General features: G+C 42.8%; 1 protein-coding gene across 26 annotated transcripts in view; it reads right to left on the reverse strand.

Annotated features, from left to right (window-relative positions):
• Positions 1-24,461, reverse strand: part of MBNL2 (muscleblind like splicing regulator 2) — a 223,511-nt gene that overhangs the window by 146,624 nt on the left and 52,426 nt on the right. Inside the window, exon 1 of one of the 26 annotated variants that reach the window (XM_077482999.1) lies at positions 5,829-5,849. The exons of the other annotated variants lie outside the window; for them this stretch is intronic. The gene's annotated coding sequence lies outside the window, so the exon portion shown is untranslated. Of the gene's footprint in view, positions 1-5,828; positions 5,850-24,461 lie in introns of those variants that run through there. 26 annotated transcript variants of the gene reach the window in all.

The raw sequence follows: 24,461 nt of genomic DNA on the forward strand, positions 1-24,461 counted from the left end.
GTATAGTAATACCTTACTTTAGCCCATCAAGCCTAATTACCCCAAAAATAAACTGGGACTTGACCATCATGAATGTTGGGCTGTCCCATGCAGTACTAAAGACTGCCACAGGGAATGAAAGAGGAGCCTGGCGTATGTGACGTTGAAGACACTAAGCTCTTGTACACACGGTCAGACATTCCGACAACAAAATCCGTCGGATTTTGTCAAACGGATTTTGTCCGAAACTTGTGTTGCATACACACGGTCGGACAAAGTTGTCAGAAAATCCGATCGTATGTAACATGATGACGTTATTTCATTACGACGTGACTACGTTCAGGCTAGTAGCCAATAGCTTTGGTCTAGGAATTTGATCTGAGCATGCAGGCACTGTCCAATCGTAATTCTCTACACACAATCGGACAAAGTCCGATCGGATCATGTTATCAGAAAGTTTTATAGCCCAGCTCTAAAAAACTTTCGGCCGGATATTCCAACGGAAACAGTCCGATGGAGCCCACACACAGTCGGATTATCCGACAACACGGTCCGATCGGACATTTTCTGTCGGAATGTCTGACCGTGTGTACAAGGGCTAAGAATTAAAGTGGTTTTAAATCCAAAAGTAAGCATTATATTGCAGCTTACCAATTTTTAGATGTGGTGGCCACATTAGTTTTCTCTTAACTGCTTTACTTTTTTTTTCACATGGTGATCCTACCAGTAAGTCTGTTTTTCAACAGAAGAAGCAGCCCTGCAGATGGAGCAGTTGAAGATTGGGACCACTGACAGAGGTGTTTACAATGGTCATCTTTTATTTATGTAAAACCTTTATCATAAAAGGAACAGAATCGTAGCTGTAACTGCTTATAAAGTATTAGCTGGAGTTTGGCGTCAATTTGTTAACCACTTGCCGACCAGCTCCTGTATATATATCTCCTGGGCAAATGCATTTATGTATTGTGGCTCCTTTAAGAGCAATAACAGGTACACGTGCCAGCTGCATGCCGGGGGACCCGATGCGGTTGGCCGCAACTGCGGGCATGAGACACAGAATGAGGATTTGTGTGTGTACTACTTAATAGGAACACCAGTCTGGCTCCTCCTCTAGTCAATCCCATCCCCAAAGTTAGAAACACACCTAGGGAACACATTTAACCCCTTGATCGCCCTGCCAATGACATTCACACACTAATCAGTGCATTTTTACTGTACTGATTGCTCTATAAATGTTAATGGTCCCAAAAGTGTCGTGGTCCCAATAAAAAAAAAAAAAAGTCAAAACCGCTGATCGCTGCCATTACTAGTAAAAAAAAAAAAAAAAAATCCCATAAATCTTTTCCCCATTTTGTAGATGATATAACTTTTGCGCAAACCAATCAATATGCGCTTATTGGGAATTTTTTTTTTTTTTTTTACCAAAGATATGTAGAAGAATACATATTGGCCTAAACTGATGAAGAAGTGGTGAATAAACACCACCAAAAGAAAGCTCTACTTGTGGGGAAAAAAAAAAAGATGTCAATTTTATTTGGGTACAACATCGCGCGACCACGCAATTGTCAGTTAGAGCGATGCAGTGCCATATCGAAAAAAAATGGCCTGGTCAGGAAGAAGGTAAATCATGAATCGGCTGAATTGGTTAATGTATTAAATCTGCTAATACCTCTAACATTGCTCTCCCCCCAGACTGAGAATTTTTGCTTTCTAAAAACGTGTCTCTGTTGCTCCTTTATCCAGAATGTAGGCACTATAACAAAAGGATATGTGATACTAGCCAGACCACCAGGTGAAAACAGAGGAAAAAGCCTAAAAATACTAAATAAATGCAGCCAACACATCTAACGATTGGTGAGCTGAAATACAAAACATTTTTTGTTTTGGGTAAATACCGCTTTAAGGTATAAAGTTTAGGTTGAAAGGCTAAATTCACCTTTACAAAAAAGAATAAATGCCCATCTTTTTGTTCATTTATAATTTTTTTTTAAAATAGGAATTGGAAAGTAATGCACCTGTCATCAGCAGATCGCGGGTGCAATGTCAGGCTTCTGCACCCACTGCCTAACAGCTCTGTAGCCCGTACCACTGTACTGCCTATCATTTACAGAGCCGCAGCCAGTGTGCCCGCAGTTCATTCAAACTACATTCAAAAGTCTGTCTGTCGTGATGGCTGACTGACATTTTGTAGTTTATTAATTCAAAAGAAACTGAATGATTGATGCGGCTGTGTGTCTTGTAAAGCCGGGCTACTTTAGAAAAGCGAGTGTGGGGAGAGGAACTCCAGGCACTGTCACAGGGAGGGGGTGGATCAAGGGGAGAAGGTACAGGAGCTGGAACATGTTACATGTTTCAAAGGGGTACTTATCCTTTAAAAACGTTGGGGGGGGGGGGGTTGGAAAATGACTGCACAGGGAGGGGTGATGGATTTGGGTTAATATCAAGTTGGTCTTTAACCACATGCCGACCAGCCGCCGCAGTTGTACTGCGGGAGAATGGTATGGCTGGGCGAAACTATGTTATGTAACGTTGCTTCAAACTATGGACACTAGGAGGTGCGCACGCTCGTTCCGAGCCGCGATCCCTGCTGAAACACGGAGAACCTGGAACTGTGTGTGTAAACACACAGTTTCAGGTTTTCTGAGGGGAGAAGTGACAGATCGTCTGTTCATACAGAGTATGAACAGTGATCTGTTATCTTCCCTGCAGAGTCCCCATCCCACTTCATTTAGAATACAAACTAGGACACACTTAACCCCTTCACTGACCCCTAGTGTTAACCCCTTCACTGCCAGTGACATTTTTAAAGTAATCAATTTTTAAATCGCACTGATCGCTGTATTAATGCCAATGGTCCCAAAAATGTGTCAAAATTGTCCGACGTGTCTGCCATAATGTCGCAGTCACGATAAAAAGCGCAGCCATAACTATAAAAAATAATAAAAATGCTATAAATCTATCCCCTATTTTTTAGACACTATAACTTTTGCGTAAACCAATCAATATACGCTTATAGCGATTGTTTTTACCAAAATATTTAGAAGAATACATATCGGCCTAAACTGAGGGAAAAAAATCGTTTTTTTATATATATATTTTTGGGGGATATTTATTATAGCAAAAAGATTTTTTCAAAATTGTCGCTCTTTTTTTGTTTATAGTGCAAAAAATAAAAACCTCAGAGGTGATCAAATACCACTAAAAGAAAGCTCTATTTGTGGGGAAAAAAAGGACGTCAACGACCACGCAATTGTCAGTTAAATCGATGCAATGCCAAATCGCAAAAAGTGATCTGGTCAGGAAGGGGGTAGAATCTTCAAGGGCTAAAGTGGTTAAACATTAGCAGAGAAGGTAGGTTATAAAATTCTACTTATAGCAAATTAATAAAAAAACTTTGCATTTCCTTATTATAATCAAATATCTAATAATTCAGATCAAAACCTGGATCCTTGGTTATGGCACCTAAAAATATACTTCTGTGATCAGGGGAAAATCAAGTAAAATCAGTCACAGTCTCAGGTGATGAAACAAAACATATGGTGAGAAATGTATTAGGCGTGGGTACACAATGGTATGACACTTTGGAGCAGACTATGCCCTGTGACTTGAAGTACGACGTGCGTCCGACTTCAGTGAACTGGGATCTGACTTAGATTCCCGACAATACAAGGCACTGTGTCTGGTATGAATCTTTAGGGGGGAACTCCACGCAAAATGTTTAAGGGCCCTCCAAGAGCATACCAGGCCCTTTGGTCTGGTACGGATTTTAAGGGGAACCCCCCACGCGGAACAAAAATGTGTGGGGGTCCCCCAAAATCTATACCAGACCCTTATCCTAGCACACAGCCTGGCAGGTCAGGAAAGGGGTGGGGACGAGCGAGTGGGGGAGGAGTGGGTGCTTTTGGGGTAGGGGGGCCCCCAGATCCTGACCCCAGACCCCATGTGAATAAGTAAGGGTACATTGCCCCTACCCATTCACCTAAGAAAAAAAAAGAAAAAAAGAAAAACACAGTACACAGGTTTGTAAAGTAATTTATTAAGCAGCTCTAGCATCTCTTCCGACTTGTCCCCTCTTCGGCTCTTCTGCCCCTCTCCGGTTCTTCTCCCGGGTCTCCTGTCTTCACGCTCTTTTGCCCGGTCTTCTCCACTATCTTCTCCCGCTGTTTCGTCCGATGTTGACTCAACGATCTCTCCCACTCTAATGCAGGGTGCTCCACTACTTACATTGGCATGGGGCAGGGTCACCGTGTGATGTCATCCGGAGGCCCCGTCCCTTATGACATCACCATCCAGGGCATGATGGGTGGTGCCGGCATAAGTGGTGGCACACCGCGCACCCAACATTAGAGCGGAAGAGAGAGTTGAGTCAACATCGGAAGAAGAACAGAGGGAGAAGGCAGTGGAGATGACCGGGCAAAAGAGCGAGCAAAAAAGTGTGAAGACAGCAGGAGGAGACCCGGCAGAAGACCGCGGACAGAGGGAGAAGAAACGGAGAGAGAGCAGAGAAGACCCGGGAAGGAGATAAGTAGTCAGAAGAGATGCCAGAGCTGCTTAATAAAATGACTTTAAAAACCTGTGTACTGTGTTTTATTTTTGACACTTTTTTTTTTTAGGTGAATGGGTAGGGGTACAATGTATCCCATACTCATTCACATAGGGTGGGGGTCCGAGATCTGACGGCCCCCTTGTCAAATTCCAATAAGCCCCCTGCCCACAGACCCCGATAACCAACGGCCAAGGTTGTTGGGAAGAGGCCCTTATCCTCATCAACATGGGGACAAGGTGCACAGGACCCCCCGCCCCAAAATACCCACCCCATGTTTAAGGCATGTGACCTGGTACGGTCGGGAGGAAGGGTGCTCACTCGTCCCCACCCCTTTCCTGACCTGCAAGACTGTGCTCAGATAAGGGTATGGTATGGATTTTGGAGGAACCCCCCAGGCAAGTTTTTCGGCATGGGGGTTCCCCTTAAAATCCACAACAGACTGAAGGGCCTGGTATGCTTTTGGAGGGAGAACCCATGCCATTTTGTTTTCAAATTTGGCATGGAGTTCCCCTTCAAGATCATCAGAGCACAAGTCGCATGCCAAAGTTGGATCAGTCAACACGGCGATCCGACTTTGATCTTACTTCAGCCCACTGAATATCACTGAAGTCGGATTAAAGTCGGACCAAAGTAGTGCAGGGAGCATTTTCAAAGTCGGACCGACTTGTGTCGGACCAGTTAAGACAGCTCCCATAGGGAGACATTGATTTTCACACGTCATGCCACATGAGCTCCCGATGTCGGAGCGTTTGTTGTACCAGTTTGAACCCAGCCATAACATATGTTACCTACATTGAAAACTGCACGTCAAAATGATCAGTGGGATCAGTAAGGGCTTACAGACCAACAAGACTGTATAACTAGACAGGTTTGGGTGAGGTAAAAGGAAGCAATAGTTCCTATTTATTTAATCACTTTTGTTGATAGAGTATGAATATGGGAAGGCAGGAATGCAAACAATGAATAATTTGCCCTAAACAGTGCTCATGGTCATATAAATCAACTTTGGACAGAAACATGGTTAAACCAGACCTTTCCGCATTTTCCTAAAATTCACATCAGCATGAATCATGGCCTGAAAAAAGGCAGTGTTTATAAAAACATGCATAAACGCAGTTTACTACGGTTACAAGCATTTAGCGTTTGAAATGCCAGTAAACTACAGTCCTGAATGCGATTTTTCTGCCTTCAAAGAAATGCCTAGAACCTCAACTGCCTCTAAACTACTATAAACGACTCAGTGTACATGTACACATAAGATAACATTAAGGAGAGCTAAGGGCCTGCTGAGATAAACACCCACCTGCTCCTAAACTTCAGTTGAACAGCTGTAGTGTACATAAGGCCTAAGGAAAAAAAATATATATACTTTAGGCTCAATTTAAAAAGACAAATTGATTTCCTCAAAGGGAACCTCTAATAAAAAGTTAACCAATAGTGTACACACACCAAAACCTCTGAAACATACATAAAATAAAGATGTTTTAATCATAACTGTTATAATATTTGTTAAGGCAAAATGTTTAGTTCTTGAATAACCTCTAACAGCCGTAAGAAAGATTGCCTTCAGCCATTGTTTGTACAGGTGTACTCGTGCACATGACCTCACCATTCCATTCTTACATGTGCTTAACAATTACTAAAAAGATAAACACGAGGTCAAATATGCACATTTTTGGATAAGCAGCAGGTACTTTTCTAGTGCTACTTCTTGCCAAGCTCAGACTTTTATGTGTACAGATCATTTGCTACATATGTTGTCCCCACCCCCACCATTCAGCTGCTCCAGTGCATCTGACAGGGAAACAAGCATAGTCAGCAATCACTTTCACCATGTCTGTCTGCCCCGGCTGTCAGAGGCCTACATACTTTGCAATGATGAAGAACCTTTCAGCTAAAAAAAAAAAAAAAAAACACATGCTGTAATCACTATTAATGGTATTTGTATTATACTTAAACTTTGTAAATATTTACAAAGCAAAGAACAAGTAGGACAGTTAAGAATTCTATAGGCAAGATCTTTTAATCAACAAATCTCTAGCACCTTGATTGATATTAATGTAAAGCAGGGACAAATATCCTGGCATCAGTACACAGTGAAGATTATGATAACAAAAAATAATAAAGTAATCAGTCGAAAAAGAAGTCAGGCCTTTCATTTGAAGTGTTCCTCCAGCTAAAACTTTATATCTTTTTTGAATAGGAGAAGGGTTGGAAATATTGTTAGGTTTTTTCTTTTTTTTTTCTTTTTTATTGCGGTCTGCAATCCTGTCAACGAGATCTTCCCGCAGTCCTTTGTGACCACAATCACCAAGATCCTTCCAATATAACCATACAGCTAAAAAAAAAAGCTAAAAAGAAAGTGTGGGCTGTAGTTATAATTTAAAGAATATGTTACCCCAAAATTTCATACAGACTGTTGAATCATGAACAATGACCACACCAGCCATGAGCGCACACAGTGTGTATCATTATACATACACACACACATATACAGTATCTCACAATAGTGAGTACACCGCTCACATTTTTGTAAATATTTATTCTATCTTTTCATGTGACAACACTGAAGAAATGACACTTTGCTACAATGTAAAGTAGTGAGTGTACAGCTTGTATAACAGTGTAAAGTTGCTGTCCCCTCAAAATAACTCAACACACAGCCATTAATGTCTAAACCGCTGGCAACAAAAGTGAGTACACCCCTAAGTGAAAATGTCCAAATTGGGCCCAATCAGCCATTTTCCCTCCCCGGTGTCAAGTGACTCGATAGGCCTCATGTACATTGCTGCTGGCAAACGGACATTTAGGGGCAGTTGGGCATTTTTTTTTCAACTGCTCCTGAAACCTCCTCTTATCTTATCAGTACATGTACACAGGGTCGTTTCTAGTAGTTTCTAGGCAGTTTTGTTTAGAGGTTTTTTTTGGAACCCCAAAAAATGCATTCAGAAGCTGTGTTGAGGCATTTCAAACACAGTTTAGTTTACAGGCGTTTTTACATTTTTGGCTATTTTGCACAAAAATTAAAAAAATGTAAAAAACGGCTAAACGTGACTAAATGCGTCTAAACGGCTGGTTTCTAGCTGTCAAGTTAAATCGTTCAGGAGAGGATGAACAATGTCCCATGTACATGAAGCCTTCGCGTTACAAGGTCTCAGGTGTGAATGGGAAGCAGGTGTGTTAAATTTGGTGTTAATCGCTCTCACTCTCTCATACTGGTCACCAGAAGTTCAACATGGCACCCCGTGGCAAAGAACTCTGAGGATCTGAAAAAAACATTTTTTGCTCTACATAAAGATATGTTTAAATCAGTACAGCTGTCGCTCAAAAATACAATACAAATGCACTACAACAAATGACATCACTTTAGAATTTTTATTCTGTCGTACGAGAATTTTTTGTGACTCTAAACTCTTCAGATTCGATCTGAGATTAGTATGCAAAATAAATAAATGAAAAAATGGACGATCATTCGTCCGATAATCTCATCGTGTGTACTGGCATTGGGAGCAAAGCTAAATTTTAGAAGACAAAATCCTAACTAACAAGAATTCAACTACAAGGGAGTCTAATTATTCATTAAAAAGGTGTCCAGCAGACAGTTGATTATAAAAGGGGCATTACTTTACCAGTTCCGGACCAGGGCCCGCAGTTATACTGTGGCAGGTTGGCCCAGCTGAGCGAAGCGTCATAGATGTATGGCCACGACTATCGGATTCACTTCAGAACCGATCAGTCCCCAGGCCCAGGCTAATGATTTCTGTCCTGAATATGGTGATCGGATCTGGCGAATGAAATTCTTCCCCTGCCTGTGTAAGTGTAAACACAGGAAGGAGAAGTGATGTCATCTCCCCTTGTGGAAGTCTTTTTGTTCCAGAGAGAGGAGAGAAGAACGCCTTCACTCCCTGTCACTGTAACCCAGTCCAGTGTTCATTTTATTGATCACTGCACTGGTGTCATTTGTGACAATAATCAGTATTGGGGTACTTCGTGGTAGGCCCAGATAGGTCTAGGGACCCCCATAATAAAGGTTTAACCCCTTGATCACCCCCTCACCAGTGATCACCATATTAGTGTCACGGGGGATGCTGGTTCGCTAATTATTTTATTATAGCATCAGGGCACTCGCTGTATATTGCCTAGATAAAGGTTTAACCCCCTGATCACCCAGCGGGTGATATCAGTTAGCGTCAGTCAGGGTCTGCGTCGCCCCAGGCAACGTCAGATTAGTGCCAGTTGTGTCAACACCCATGCACGCACCATACACCTCCCTTAATAGTATAGTGTCTGAACGGATCCATATCTGATCAGAGGTACACTAGCACCCCCAGTAGTTTAGAGTTCCCAAACGCGCAGTGTTAGCGGGATCATCCCAGATACCTGCTAGCATCTGCGTTTAGCCCCTTCCCCCACCCCACCCAAGTGTAGTACCAATCGATCACTGTCACTTACAAAACACATTACTGCAGTATTCGCAGAGTCAAGCCTGATCCCTGCGAACGCTAACAGTTTTTTTGGTAGTGTTTGAAGCAGTCGCTGACAGTCAGGTGCTCTTTTTTCCTGCGAGTCTCAGTAAATTTAGAGGCCAAAATGACCAATTGAAGGTACACTAGTGAAGAGGCCTACACGTTTCTGAGCCTGACAGATGAGAGTGCAGAGGCAGTCGCCTATCTGTCCGATTCTGGCTCAGAATACGAACCAGAAGACAGCAGTGGTCCCTGCCAAGGTCCCCCCTGCTCACACGCAAAGGCAAACACAAGCATCGGTCTGGTGTCATATGTAAACAGCAATTGCACCATACATGTGAGGTATCACCGTGAAGGTCAAACTGAGGGCAGTAATTTTAGAAGGAGACCTCCTCTGTAAATCTAAAGTGATAACTTGTAAAGAATTTTAAAGCCCTTTTAAAAATGTATGTAGTTTGGCGCCGCTGCACAATTTTAAAGCATGTCATGTTTTGTATCAATGTACTTGGCATAAGATCATCTTTTTTATTTCATCAAACATTTGGGCAATATAGTATTTAGTGCATTAAAATTTAAAAAATGTGTTTTTTTCCAAAAAAATAGCATTTTAAAAAATCGCCGCGCAAATACTGTGTGAAAAAAAATTGCAAGACCCACCATTTAAATCTGTAGGACCTTTGCTTTAAAAAAAAAAATTGATAATGTTTGGGGTTCAAAGTAATTTTCTAAGGGCGCAAAATGGTGATTTCACTTCCTCACTACCTATCACAGTTACAGAGGCCCTGAAATGTCAAGATTGCACAACACCCCCCTCAAATTACCCCATTTTGGAAAGTGGACACCCCAAGGTATTTGCCAAGAGGCATGATGATGAGTATTTTTCAGCTCTCATTTGTTTTTTTAAAAAAGAAAAAAACATTTTTTTCTTTTTTCAATTTTCAAAGCTGACAAAAAAAAAGCAAGATCTGCAAAATACTCAACATGCCTTTCAGCAGATAGCTTGGGGTGTCTACATTCCAAAATGGGGTCATGGGGGGGGGGGGGTGCTATCTTGGCATCTAATGACCTCCGAAACTGTGATAGGCAGTGAGGAGTGAAATCAAAACTTTACGCAATAAGACAGCCTGAAGGAGTTGATTGGTTTTTGGGGTCCTGTATGCAGTTAGACTATTGTTTGAACAATATATCATTTAGTGACAAGAAAACAAAAAAAAATTATTTCCCCAAAACTCGTGGCAAAATATAAAATATTCCATGGACTCAACATGCCTCTCAGCAAGTAACTTGAAGTGTCTTCTTTCCAAAATTGGGTAATTTGGGGGGAGGGGTTGTGCTATTTTGACATTTCATGGCCTACAAAACTGTGAAAGGTAGTGTGAAATCACCATTTTACTCCCTCAGAAAGCCTGAAGGAGGCGATTGGTTTTTGGTGTCCTGTACACGGCTAGGCTCCCAAAAAGCTTCACACATGTGGTATCCCCGTACTCAGAAGCAGTAGAATGTATTTTGGGGTGTAATTTCACATATGCCCATGGCATGTTTGAGCAAAAGATCATTTAGTGTCAACTTTGTGTAATTTTTATTTATTCTTTTGTAATTTTTCAAATATTCAATGGGCTCAACATGCCTCTCAGCAATTTCCTAGGGGTTTATACGTTCCAAAATGTGGTAACTTTGGGGGGGGGGGGGGGTTGTACTGCACTGCCATTTAAGCATCTCAAGAAATGAGAGGCAGTCATAAAACTAAAAGCTGTGTCAATTCCAGAAAATTTATCCTAGTTTGTAGACGCTATAACTTTTGCGCAAACCAATAAATACAGTGCCTTGCAAAAGTATTCGGCCCCCTTGAACTTTTCAACCTTTTGCCACATTTCAGGCTTCAAACATAAAGATATAAATTAATTTTAATTTTTTGTGAAGAATCACCAACAAGTGGGACACAATTGTGAAGTGGAACGAAATCTATTAGATATTTTAAACTTTTTTAGCAAATAAAAAAACTGAAAAGTGGTGCGTGCAAAATTATCCGGCCCCTTTACTTTCAGTGCAGCAAACTCACTCCAGAAGTTCAGCGAGAATCTCTGAATGATCCAGTGTTGTCCTAAATGACTGATGGTGATAAATAGAATCCACCTGTGTGTAATCAAGACTCTGTATAAATGCACCTGCTCTGTGATAGTCTCAGGGTTCTGTTGAAAGCGCAGAGAGCATCATGAAGACCAAGGAACACACCAGGCAGGTCCGTAATACTGTTGTGGAGAAGTTTAAAGCTGGATTTGGATACAAAAAGATTTCCCAAGCTTTAAACATCCCAAGGAGCACTGTGCAAGCGATCATTTTGAAATGGAAGGAGTATCAGACCACTGCAAAGCTACCAAGACCTGGCCGTCCCTCTAAACTTTCAGCTCAGACAAGGAGAAGACTGATCAGAGATGCAGCCAAGAGGCCCATGATCACTCTGGATGAACTGCAGAGAACTACAGCTGAGGTGGGAGAGTCTGTCCATAGGACAACAATCAGTCGTACAATGCACAAATCTGGCCTTTATGGAAGAGTGGCAAGAAGAAAGCCATTTCTCAAAGATATCCATAAAAAGTCTCGTCTAAAGTTTGCCACAAGCCACCTGGGAGACACACCAAACATGTGGAAGAAGGTGCTCTGGTCAGATGAAACCAAAATCGAACTTTTTGCCCACAATGCAAAACGATATGTTTGGCGTAAAAGCAACACAGCTCATCACCCTCAACACACCATCCCCACTGTCAAACATGGTGGTGGCAGCATCATGGTTTGGGCCTGCTTTTCTTCAGCATGGACATGGAAGATGGATAAAATTGAGGGGAAGATGGATGCAGCCAAATACAGGACCATTCTGGATGAAAACCTGTTGGAGTCTGCAAAAGACCTGAAACTGGAACGGAGATTTATCTTCCAACAAGACAATGATCCCAAACATACAGCAAAATCTACAAAGGAATGGTTCACAAATAAAACGTATCTAGGTGTTAGAATGGCCAAGTCAAAGTCCAGACCTAAATCCAAAATCGATAATCTGTGGAAAGAGCTGAAAACTGCTGTTCACAAACGCTCTCCATCCAACCTCACTGAGCTCGAGCTGTTTTGCAAGGAAGAATGGGCAAGAATTTCAGTCTCTCGATGTGCAAAACTGATAGACATACCCCAAGCGACTTGCAGCTGTAATCGCAGCAAAAGATGGCTCTACAAAGTATTAACGCAAGGGGGCCGAATAATTTTGCACGCCCCATTTTTCATTTTTTTTATTAGTTAAAAACGTTTCAAAAATCCAATATATTTCGTTCCACTTCACAATTGTGTCCCACTTGTTGGTGATTCTTCAAAAAAAAAAAAATTTTTTATATCTTTATGTTTGAAGCCTGAAATGTGGCAAAAGGTTGAAAAGTTCAAGGGGGCCGAATACTTTCGCAAGGCACTGTATACTGTTGACATTTTTTTTTTTTTAACAAAGACATGTGGCTGAATACATTTTGGCTTAAATGTATGACTAAAATGGGGTTTATTTGATTTCCTTTAAAACAAAAAGTAGAAAATATATATACATTTTTTTTTTCAAAATTTTTTGTCTTTTTCCGTTTATATCGTAAAATAAAAAATTTAAATAAAAAGAAAATCGCAGAGGCAATCAAATACCATCAAAAGAAAGCTCTATTTGTGTAGAAAAAAGGACACAAATTTTGTTTGGGTACAACATTGCATGACCGCGCAATTATCAGAGGAGACAAAATTGTAAAAAATGCTCTTGTCATTGAGCAGCCAAATCTTCCGGGGGTGAAGTGGTTAAAGACAACCCCTTCCCATTTCTTGCTGTCAGCAATGGCACCACATGGAAGAGAAATGTCACAAGGCTCTGAGAAAATATCTTTACACAATAAAGGTGAAGGCTACAAGATCAGCAAAGCTTTACTTATCAGTCAGAATACCTTAGCAAAAGTTATACAAAAATGTAACTGCAACCATCTCACAGATGTCCAGGCTGTCCATTGAAGTTAAAGGGGTTGTAAAAGCTGAAAGTTTTTATTTATTTTATCTTAACCACTTGCTGACCAGCTCATGCAGATATATTGTGGCAGGTTGGCAGTGCTGCGCGAATCGCAGTACCTGTACGGCGGCTCAGGCGGGCGCACACGGCCGGCTCACTCTCGCTCCACACTGCAGAATCGCGCCTTTGGGTAAGACGGACTCGATGTCCGCCGGCAACCCCCAATCATCTAGTACAAAGGCAGAATGAGGATCTGCCAGTGTAAACAAGCGGGTCCCAGTTTTAACAGGAGACATAACAGATATACTGTTTAACCATTTAAAAAGACTAAATCTTTTCTGGCATGTGTTGCTTACAAGTAAAAATCCAGTATTTTCTGCTGGAAAATCATTTAGAACCCCCAAACATTATATATATATATATATATATATATATACATATACATATACATATATATTTTTTTTTTTAGCAGAAACCATAGTGTGTATTTATTATTATACATATAAGTGCACTGATTGGAGGCTTGTTGTGTTTAATAAATGTTTAATTTAAGAAATTTTCTGTATCACTTCTTAATACTTAACTGTAAGATTTTATGAGCTGAAGGGAAAAAAAATAATAAAAAAAAATGAAAAAAATTGGCCTAACATATTGGTCCAAAAATATCCGCATCATATATCGGCTGATTTCTAAATATCAGTATTAGGGCTGGAGAAAAACCCATATCATTCGACCTCATTCTATGCATTAAGATAAAAAGCCTTGTGTGCACCAGCCTCCCCCTCAGCCCCCCTAATACTTACCCGAGACCCCTCTAGCACCAGTGATGTTGTAGGAATGTCTCGGCCCTCCGGGACTCCACCTGGAATTTGCCAGGGCCCATGCTGAAAAAGAAAACTACTACTGGGACTCTGTACTCTGGAGTGATAAGACTAAGATAAAGGTTTTTGGAACAGATGGCTTCAAAATGGTGAGGAGTGCAAATAAAAATGCACGGTGCCTATAGTGAAACATGGTGGTGATAGTAACTTTCTGTGGAACTGCTCAAGTGCTGCTGATGTTGGGGCGCTGCATTTCATTGATGGTATCATAAATTCACAGATTTACGGCTCTATATTGAAAGAGAAAATGCTACCATCACTTGCTACCGTGCCCTTGGTCGTCGTGTACTTTTCCAACATGATAATGATCCAAAACACACATCTAAGGCCACTGTTGCATTTCTAGAGAACAGGGTGAGTGATTCAGAGGCCAAGTATGTCTCCCGATCTGAACCCAATCGAACACCAATGGGGAATTCTGAAGAGACAAGTTGAGCATCACTCGCCATCCAGCCTCTAAAAAACATTGTACTTAATGTATGGAAAAAGATGTTGCAATATGTCGCCAACTTGTTCATGCCATGCTTAGAAGACTTGGTGCTATCTTTCCAACCATGGAGGTCATACAATATACTAGATGTAGTAGTTTTTGTAGTTGGGTGTATTCATTTTTGCAACAACTAATTTGAGTAAAACTAAAATTTTGTAACCCAAGTTACATTATTAACCTTACTTTCTTGTAATGAGCTAAACAAATGTTCTATAAAACTCAGTTTTGTCAAAATTTTGGAAATTGTTCTTGTGTTCATTGAGATATTGATTAAAATCTTACTTTTCAAAAAGAGGTGTACTAATTTGTGCTAAGCACTGTATACATATCAGGCTGTAAACATTGTGCAGCTTCTACAGGACTCTGATGCGTTTTTGTTTTGTTTTTTTACACTGAAAATGTAGATTTCATAAACAGCAACATAAAATTGCAACTATCATCATTCTTTTCCATGGAGCCTCTGCTTTCAGAAAAAATATATTGTTTAAGTGCATTAAAAAAATGTAGTGGGTGTGTGTAAAATTGTATTATATTATATATATATATATATATATATATATACACACACATACACATACATACACACACACACTATCTTTCACAAAAACGAAGATACAAATTTCATTCCCTTTAGGGCATATTTTGCATGATATTTGCATTTACTCCTAAAAGAGGTAGTGTGCCTAAGGAAATATTTATAATTTTACAGTTTTATGACATTGTTAGCTCTGCCCAGTTACGAAAGATTTGGCATACAGGTTAGTAAATGCCTAAAAAGGGTATGTTATCGCAAAAACTGTGCATTTCTCTTTAACCACTTCAGCCCCGGAAGATTTTTTTCCCCCTTCCTGACCAGAGCACTTTTTACAACTTGACACTGTGTCGCTTTAACCGACAATTGTGCGGTCATGCAATGCTGTACCCAAACTAAATTTGCGTCCTTTTTTCCCACAAATAGAGCTTTCTTTTGGTGGTATTTGATCACCTCTGGGTTGTTTTTTTGCAGTGTAAAAAATTAAATTTTTTACATTTTGCTTTAATAAATATCCCCAAAAACAACATTTCTTCATCAGTTTAGGCTAATATATATTCTTCTACATGTTTTTGGTTAAAAAAATAAATAAAAATAAAATAGCAATAAGTGTATATTGATCGGTTTGCCCAAAAGTTATATCATCTACAAACTATGATAAAGATTTTTTTTACTAGTAATGGCAGTGATCAGCGATTTTTAGCAGAACTGCAACATTGCCGACATTTTGGATACTTGAAACATTTTTGGGGCCATTGACATTTATACAGCGATCGGTGCTATAAAAATGCACCAATTACTGTGTAAATGTCACTGGTAGGGAAGGGGTTACACTAGGGGGCGATCAAGGGGTTAAACGTGTGTTCCCTCAGCATGTTCTCAATGGAGGGGATTGGACTGACTGGGGGAGGAGACATATCGATTGTTCCTACCTAGTAGGAACAGACAAGATGTCTCCTCTCCCCTGACACACACAAATCCCTGTGCTGGCTGTTGTGCACACATCGGGTCCCCCACCGTGCAGCAGGCATGCCTCCAGCGGCAAGCGCCCTTTGGTAGCTTTTAAAGGGGACCCCATACCCATACGAGGTTTTGCGCAGTGGTGCCATTGTGCTGCAGCAAATATGCCAGTCGGGAATCAGTTAAATATTCCAAGATTTTGCAGCTTTAAAAAAAAAAAATCGATATATATTTGTTACGGCAGGAAAAAAAAATCACTAGGCAATCCTGACAATCTCGTTCAACGTTCAATAGGGGTGCAACGGATCAGGACCGATCCGCAATCCGAACAGGTCACCCCGCACGGATCGGCACACGCCGCGATCCATGGAGCGCTCCGCGGTCTCGGCCTTAGGAAAGGCTGCGGCTTCGACCTAGTTCCGAAGCGGCGGCCATCTTGGTACACCCGTCAGCGTTTACAATGTGTTCGCTCTGTCACGGAGCGATCACCTGTAAACAAACCGGCGTCTTGATGATGCCGGTTCCTCTCTGTACTGATCTGTACAGTGGAGGGGACAAATTGGATGGCAGCCAAAGCCATCCGAGCAATACCCTGCCAATAATCTGTAATACTTACCCTGCCAATACATACCCTGACAATACTCTGCAATACTTACCCTGCCAATACTCTGCAATACTTAACCTGCCAATACTCTGCAATACTTAACCTGCCAATACTCTGCAATACTTACCCTGCCAATACTCGCCAATACTTACCCTGCCAATACTTACTCTGCAATACCCTGCCAATACTTACCCTGCCAATACTCTGCAATACCCAGCAATGCCCTAGCAATAATCTGCAATGCCCAGCAATAATCTGCAATACCTAGCAATACCCTGCCAATACTTATCCTGCCAATATTCTGCAATACCCTGCCAATATTGATCCTGCCAATATTCTGCAATACCCTGCCAATACTTACCCTGCCATACCCATCCATGCTCAGCCAATATTACGTTGGGGGAGATGACGTGGATATTACAGTGGGGGAGATGTATATTGCAGTGGGGACTATATGGTGGTGGCATTTTCACAGGTTTTTGCAAATTCAATTATTTTCTGATCCGAAAAATGATCCGATCCGTGACTCTGATCCGAGGAACGATCCGATCCATGAGTTTTTTGATCCGCTGCACCCCTAACGTTCAATGTTGCAATTTATAGCCCTTGGTCTTCACCAATCCCTTTTATTCAGTTATAGTAATAATTGGTCATAACACAGGAGTACCTTACCAAGAATCCAGTCAGAGCAATAAATGTTACAATTTTGGAGTAAAATATAGAACTTCATTATTAAAAAACACACAACCCTTCCAAACACTATTTTCAGGATAGTAAACTAAAGCCATTTAATGTGACCTTGTGGATGTCAAAGAAGCCCTCCTGGAAAAATAACCCTTTCCTGCCACAGAAGTGTCAACATTGCAAAGAGATCTCCACCTATTTTACCTTATGTCAACATTTGGATTAGCCTGTACTTCCTGTTATTTGTCACATATCAAAGAACAGGAAACTCACAACCTTCGCTAGAATATTGGAGGATAGCTAGAAGACAGCATGTTAAGCTGACTAGCGAAATTAATAAATACAATTAGTGAAATTTGCAACAGCTAACACTCTGCAAAGTCCAACACTGTGACCATACCTTTATCTGGAAAAATGTACATGGGAGAGGTATGGATAGGGCCGCTTACACACGCGGGGACTGTTCCCCCAACTTTGTCTGTCAAACAGTTTCGGCAAACAGTCCGCTCAAAATTAGCATGGACGGACATGGCCACACACGACGAACGAACAGTTTGCTGAAACCGTGCGCGATGACGTGAACGGCACGTACGACGGGACGAAAAATACGACGTCCTATACACTGCATTATAACTTTCGGCGTGTAAATCCTTTCTGAGCATGCGCGGAACTTAGTTTGACGAACAAGCCTACACACGAGGGGACTGTTCGCTGAAACAAAGTTTCAGTGGACAGTTTTTCGGAATTTCCGAAAAACCTTGTTCAGCGGACTGTTCGCTGAAACTGTCCGCTGAAAGCCCACACACGAGCGGACTGTTTGCCGAAACACTGTTCAGCGGACAAAGTTGGGCGAACAGTCCCCGCGTGTGTACGCGGCCTAACAGTCACACCTGTTTATAATGTTAAGGGTTCAAGAGCTGAAATAGGGAAGTTAGTCATGAACAAGAAATATTTTGAGGATTAGAGATCATACAGCATTTGGATACTTTTTATTTTTATCCTAAGGCCTCATGTACGCAGGGCGATTTTACAGCTGCCTTTACCAGCCATGTTATTCTATGGCCTTATGCATAGGAGCTGCAAGTGGCATAGGAGTTTTCAAGCTGCAAGAAAAGAAAAAAAAGAAATAGGATTTTTGTACTCACCGTAAAATACTTTTCTCTGAAGTTCATTGACGCACACAGCCTCTTCATCTTGACCTTAGGGTTATATCGCCCCTTTAGGCGAGGACTAGGCAAAACATGTTAAAATCAGCAAAACTGCACAGTACCGCCCAAGGGGGCGGTCCTACTGGCTATATATCCCCTCACACCGCATCCAGCAACTCAGTTCATCAAAAGCAGTACAAACATACATAGGAGGGGTGGGTGCTGTGTCCATCAATGAACTTCAGAGAAAAAAGGATTTTACAGTGAATACAAAAATCCTATTTTCTCTTTTGTTCATTGACGGACACAGCAGCTTCATCTTGACCTTAGGGACGTCCCCAAGCAGTGTAAAAAAAAAAACGAGGGGTGGGAACAGCAAGAATTTAACTCCACCCATAATAACCAGAGCGCCTCAACGGTGGAGTTGCAACCTTAAACAGCCACCTGCAAAACCTTGCGGCCGAAGCAAGCATCCGAAGATGCGCTCAACCTTGTAAAATTTTGTGAAAGTGTGAGCAGACAATCAGGTCGCTCCCCTACACACCTGGGAAACAGACGTTTGAAGTCGGAAAGCCCAAGAGGCACCAATTGCCCTGGTAGAATGTGCCTTGACAGGAAAGGGAGGTACCAGCCCCCTTATGACATAAGCCTGAACCACAACTGGAAACACAATGTCCTCATTTAGATGAAAAGCCGAAACAACCTTTGGAAGAAACTAAGGCTGCGGGCGCAGCACTGCCCTATCCTTGTAGAGGACCAAGTAGAGAGACTTGCGTGACAAGGCCGCCAACTCAGAAACCCTCCTGGCAGATGTAATAGCCACTAGAAAGACTACTTTCTGAGAGAGTGTCAATAAGGAGATCAACCTATTGTTTCCAAACAGTGGTTTCTGAAGCACCAAGAGCACCAGATTCAAATTCCACGGAGGCAGCGGTGGTCGAACCGGAGGGGCCACACGTCGAACCGCCTGAACAAACATACTCACCAATGAATGAGTCGCCAAGGGTCGCTGAAAAAAAAATAAATAAATAAAAAAGACAGCCAAAACTGATATCTGCCCCTTAATGGTGCTTAAAGCAAGTTTCTGATTCACTCCTTTCTGCAAAAAACAGCAGGATCCTGGAAAGTGAATATGTACGTGGATGCCACCCCATCTCCTCACACATGGAGATGTAGGCGTACGATGATAAATCTTCCTAGAAGATAACTTCAGTGTCCTCAGCATTGTGGAGATTACCAAATCCGACAGACCTCTGTCCCTTAGCACCTGGCTTTCAACAGCCATGCCATTAAAGCCAGTGACGGTAAAGCAGGATGAAGTATTGGACTTTGCGACAGAAGGTCCTCTCGCATCGGCAGCCGCCAAGGAACATCCACCCCCATTCATACTATGATGGCGTAGCACGGACGCCGAGGCCAATCAGAATCACCGGAATCCCCTCGGCCTCCACTCTGCAAAGCAGAGGTGGTAGAAGTTTGAGTGGGGGGCATAAATCAGCTGAAAGTGCCCCCATGGAGCCACCAACGCGTCTGCTGTGTTCGCCCAGGGATCTTTTCACCTGGCCACAAACCTCTACCTTCCGATTGAGTCGAGAAGCCAGGAGATCCACATCTGGCATGCCCCACCTTAGGTAAAGGAGCCAAAATACATCCGACCATTCCCCTTGGTCCAACATCTGACAACTTAGGTAGCCTGTTTGCCAGTTTTCTACGCCCGGAATGTAAACCACCGACAGAGCCAGCATGGCGTTGTTCGACTGGATCCTGACCAGATGCCCCTGCAGCCTCTGTGACCATGTGGAGAGGCACCGCCTGATCGGCCAAAGTTTAGGCACATTGATCAGCAGGCGGGATTCTTCCTGCATCCAGTGACCCTGGGCAGACTGTATGCCCCAAACTCCCCCCCAACCGGTCATGCTGGTGTCCGTTGTGATAACCATCCAATGAAGAGGATAAAATAATTTGACAATCCAGGGACAACAGAGATTTGTCCCATTTGGACACGATCTCCTTTTGCAAGACTCTAGTGTGGAATTGAGCTTACGGTACCACCATGAGATCCAGGACTCGCATGAAAAAACGCAGCGATGACCACCTGCGGGACACCAACAACTTCACCACAGCTTGAAGTGTCTGCAGCTTGTCCGAAGGGAGAAAGTCGGCACCAACAGACTTCTGTAGATTCAGTACCCAACCAATCTCCCGAAGAGTTTGCATGGTGATTGCCACATCCTCCCTTAATTCTGAGGCGGAAGCTGCCCTCAGAAGGAAGTCATCCAGGTAACCCACGATTGCGATCCCTCAGGGCCTTAGCAAAGCCAAAATTTGGGCTGGCACCTTGGTGAAGACCCTCGGTGCCAATGCCAGGTCAAAAGGGAGAGCTACAAATTGGTAGTGCTCGTCCCCACTGAAAATAGCAGAAACCTCTGATACTTGATGCATATGGGGGCATGCAAGTCTGCGTCCTTGATGTCCAGGGACGCCAGAAAGTACCCCTGATGGAGTGCAGCGACCACTAAGCGAACTGATTCCATCCTGAACCTTTGTACTTTCACAAAGCTGTTGAGGGCCTTGAGATCCAGGACTGGACGAACTCCTTCTTTCGTTGGGTTTACAAACAGATTAGAGTAGAATCCCTGAAACCGTTTCTGGCATTGGTACAGGCACTATCACCCTGCGCAACAGCAGGTCCTGTACAGCCCCGAACAGGGCTTCCCGACGAGCTAGAAGATGAAGGTTGGGAGGGGAAAAGAAATCTGTTTGGCAGACAAGAAAAACGATCTTGCATCCTGATGAAACCATTTCGTAGAGCCACTAGGGAGGTCCATCGAGTTGCAAACTCCCGAAGGCGACCCCCCCCACCTAAGTCGGGCGGGGGCAAACCTTGATGCGGTAACAGAGTCGCAAGCCGAACAAGCCTGCGAGCAAAACCAGGGATGCTTTTGTCCCTCAGCAGGCACCTTGTCGGACTAGGAACACTTACCTGCTGACCCGCTTCTGAGCGGAAAAGGAGGGCCCCTGCCTATGGCGTGGCTCCTTACCTTTCCTGGTCCGCCAGCTCCACGCAGCCCGGGGGAAGCCTGTTGCTTCTCCAACTCACGGTGCAATAATTTAGCCCATTCAGTAAGCGTCTGTGACACCAGGGCCGTGGCTAACACTGGCCGCAATGCTGACCCCACCACAAGGAACTGCCTCGGCCCTCCTGTTGGCAGGGTCCCTGAACGTCGGAATCGTGGTTACCTTATTTAACCTGGATACTGGGGGGGGGGGGGGGGGGGGGTACAACAATCAGAGATGTCCATTTCTTCTGAAAACTCTCCTCAAAGGGGTAACGAACCACCAAAGTTTTGGGACTGAAAAGGCCCACTGCGGTCTTCCCCACTTCTTGTAAATAAACTTATCAAAATAAGTTGGGTAAGGAAACACCTTAGCCATGCAGGCAGGCTTGTGGGACCCGAAAGGGACCAAAACCTCTGTAGATTAAGGGCAAGCAGTAAAAATGAAAGTGAAACCTAAGCAGCTTATATACCTTGTGATCTCCAAGTGCTTTATTCCTCGCTTGAGGAGCAAAATGACAGCAGGCTGTAAAAGAGACCCAGTTTGGGAATATTTACTAACCCGACAGGTTATTATTCTAAACAGGAAACCTTCATTTTTTTTTCCAAATATTAAAGAGTCTAACTACCAGCAAGAATGAGTCCTTACATTCCCGTTATTTCAGATCCATTATGGCACTGACTGTTAGTGGGTATCCTGCTGTCACCATCTCGCTCAACTTGTGTCACTGCCGTACCACCAGCCATCCCATTAATGTAAATGGGACTGTTGGCGAGTCAACAGCGGGTCAGAGGAGAAGCCCCTGTGGGACAGAGATGAAAGTTGCTCTTTAAAAATTATGATATAAAATCAAGCTTTTTTTCTAGCGATTTAAAACATGATTTAAAGCGGAGGTCCACCCTAAAGTGGACCTTCCGCTCATTGGAATCCTCCCCCCCTCCGGCGCCACAATTGGCACCTTTCAGGGGGGAGGGGGGTGCAGGTACCTGTACAGTACAGGTATCTGCACCCACTTCCGGGATAGCTCTCTGCGGAAAGGGGCGTAGATTACGCCCCTTTCCGAAAGTCCCCCGCTGCCTGCTGGGAAACACACAGATCCCATCCCAGAGGCAGCGGGTCCATCCTTATTGCGCAGCGCGACTCGTGCATGCGCAGTAGGGAACCGGGAAATGAAGCCGAAAGGCTCCACTTCCTGATTCCCATACCCAAGATGGCGGCGGCAGCACCCGAGAGACGATCGAGAGATCGGCTTCGGGTGCCGACATTGTGGGCGCGCTGGACAGGTAAGTGTCCCTATTTTAAAAGTCAGCAGCTGCAGTATTTGTAGCTGCTGGCTTTTAAAAAAAAAAAAAAAACGCGGACTCCCGGTGGACTCCCGCTTTAAATTGACTTGATTTAAATCATAGAGGCAGGGAAACGCTGCTAACAGCTAACAAGGCTAAACGTGCATTAATGCCAATGTAAAAAGCTATTAAAATCCTTATTTTTCAGGATAAAAATTACATTGCATAGATTAAGCCCGACTGACATATAATCATACCATAAGCACAGATGTTTGATTTGATGGCCAGTGGAATATAATGTACAGTTTACATCAATGCTGTTTCCATGGTTAAATTAAGCCGTGCCTCTAAGCTTATCAAGCTTTTTCCAACTAAATCCAAATGACTCCCACTTCTGAATCAGTAAAACCAAATAGAAATGAGCAAGGTAGGCGTTGTTTGCCATGTGGCAGGCACATTTTATCACAGCGTCCATCCAGATAGGTCAATATTTTGGTAATTGTTGAGGTCTGTCCATTATTTTAGTATGTACATGTCTATAATTTGTGCTGATGAGTCTTTGTGCATCCAAATCTGTCAGCCTATCCTTCACAGTGTCCACTAAAAATCTATTAGTATACAAATTAGTCCTAGTGTCATGTAGGGCCCATTTACATCAGGATGATGATAACTGTGCCGATTTGCTGATCCCAACACACTGCACTTTTAAGCATATTTTAGTGTAATATCACACCCTTGCTCTCTGTGTGGAAGCAGTGGTCTCTTTATAAACAGCTGACATGTTGCCTGCTAAGTCAGACCTAGAGCTCTGAATGAGCAATGGGAGTGTCCAACTCCTACAGAGAGACCTTAAATTAGGAGTACTTCTCCAAAACATGGAGGCAGGGTTTAGCTATGACTACTTATTTAAACAAAATTATCTGGATACACACTATACAACTTTTGTGGTTTGATTTCCTTTAGATTTACCAAAACCATGTAGGTGCAAGGGCTACCTGATTGCATACAAATTTAAACTGTTAAGGTTTGACCTCATATTATATGGTTTTGGTAAATCTAATGCCGCGTACACATGATTGGAATTCTCATCGGAAAAAGCTCTGATGGTTTTCTTGACGGAATTCCGACGGAATACGGATCAAGCTGTCTTGCCTACACACGGTCACATCAAATTCCGATCATTTATAACGCAGTGACGTACAACACGTACGACGTGACTAGAAAAAGGAAGTTCAATAGCCAGTAGCCAATAGCTTCTGTCTCGTAGTTGAATCTGAGCATGCATGATTTTTGGCGTGTTGGAATTGCATACACATGATTGGAACTACCGATAGAAAGTTTTTCTGTTGGGAAAATTGAGAACATGCTATAAATTTTTGGATGGCAGAAATTCAGACAGCTAAATTCCGATGGAGCATACACACGGTCACATTTTCCGATGAAAAGCTCTCATCGGTCTTTTTCTGGCCGGAATTCCGATCGTGTGTACGCGGCATAAGGGAAAAAATTCAGCTTGGCAGAACTCTAATAAATAAAAATTGCTATGCCTCTTCTGCTATTAGAGTGGTTTTAAAGACATTTGTCATGTCCCTACAATCCACTCTTATGTAACAATATGTTCCCCACGATATATACTTTATTCAAAAAAGCCAATTTCTACCTTATTTCAGAGCGTCTCTCAATGCTCACGCCCACCTCTTTCTTCTCCCAGTCTGACAGCTACAGCAGGAGGGGCCGGTCACGTGAGCACTGGGAGAAGAGAGGTGGGCGGTCACGTGAGCGCTGGGAGTTGCTCTGAAATGAGGTAGAAATC

Source organism: Lithobates pipiens, unplaced genomic scaffold (genome assembly GCF_037356315.1).
Source record: "Lithobates pipiens isolate NorthernLeopardFrog02 unplaced genomic scaffold, aLitPip1_a1.2 Scaffold_16, whole genome shotgun sequence".
Taxonomy (NCBI): Eukaryota; Metazoa; Chordata; class Amphibia; order Anura; family Ranidae; genus Lithobates; species Lithobates pipiens.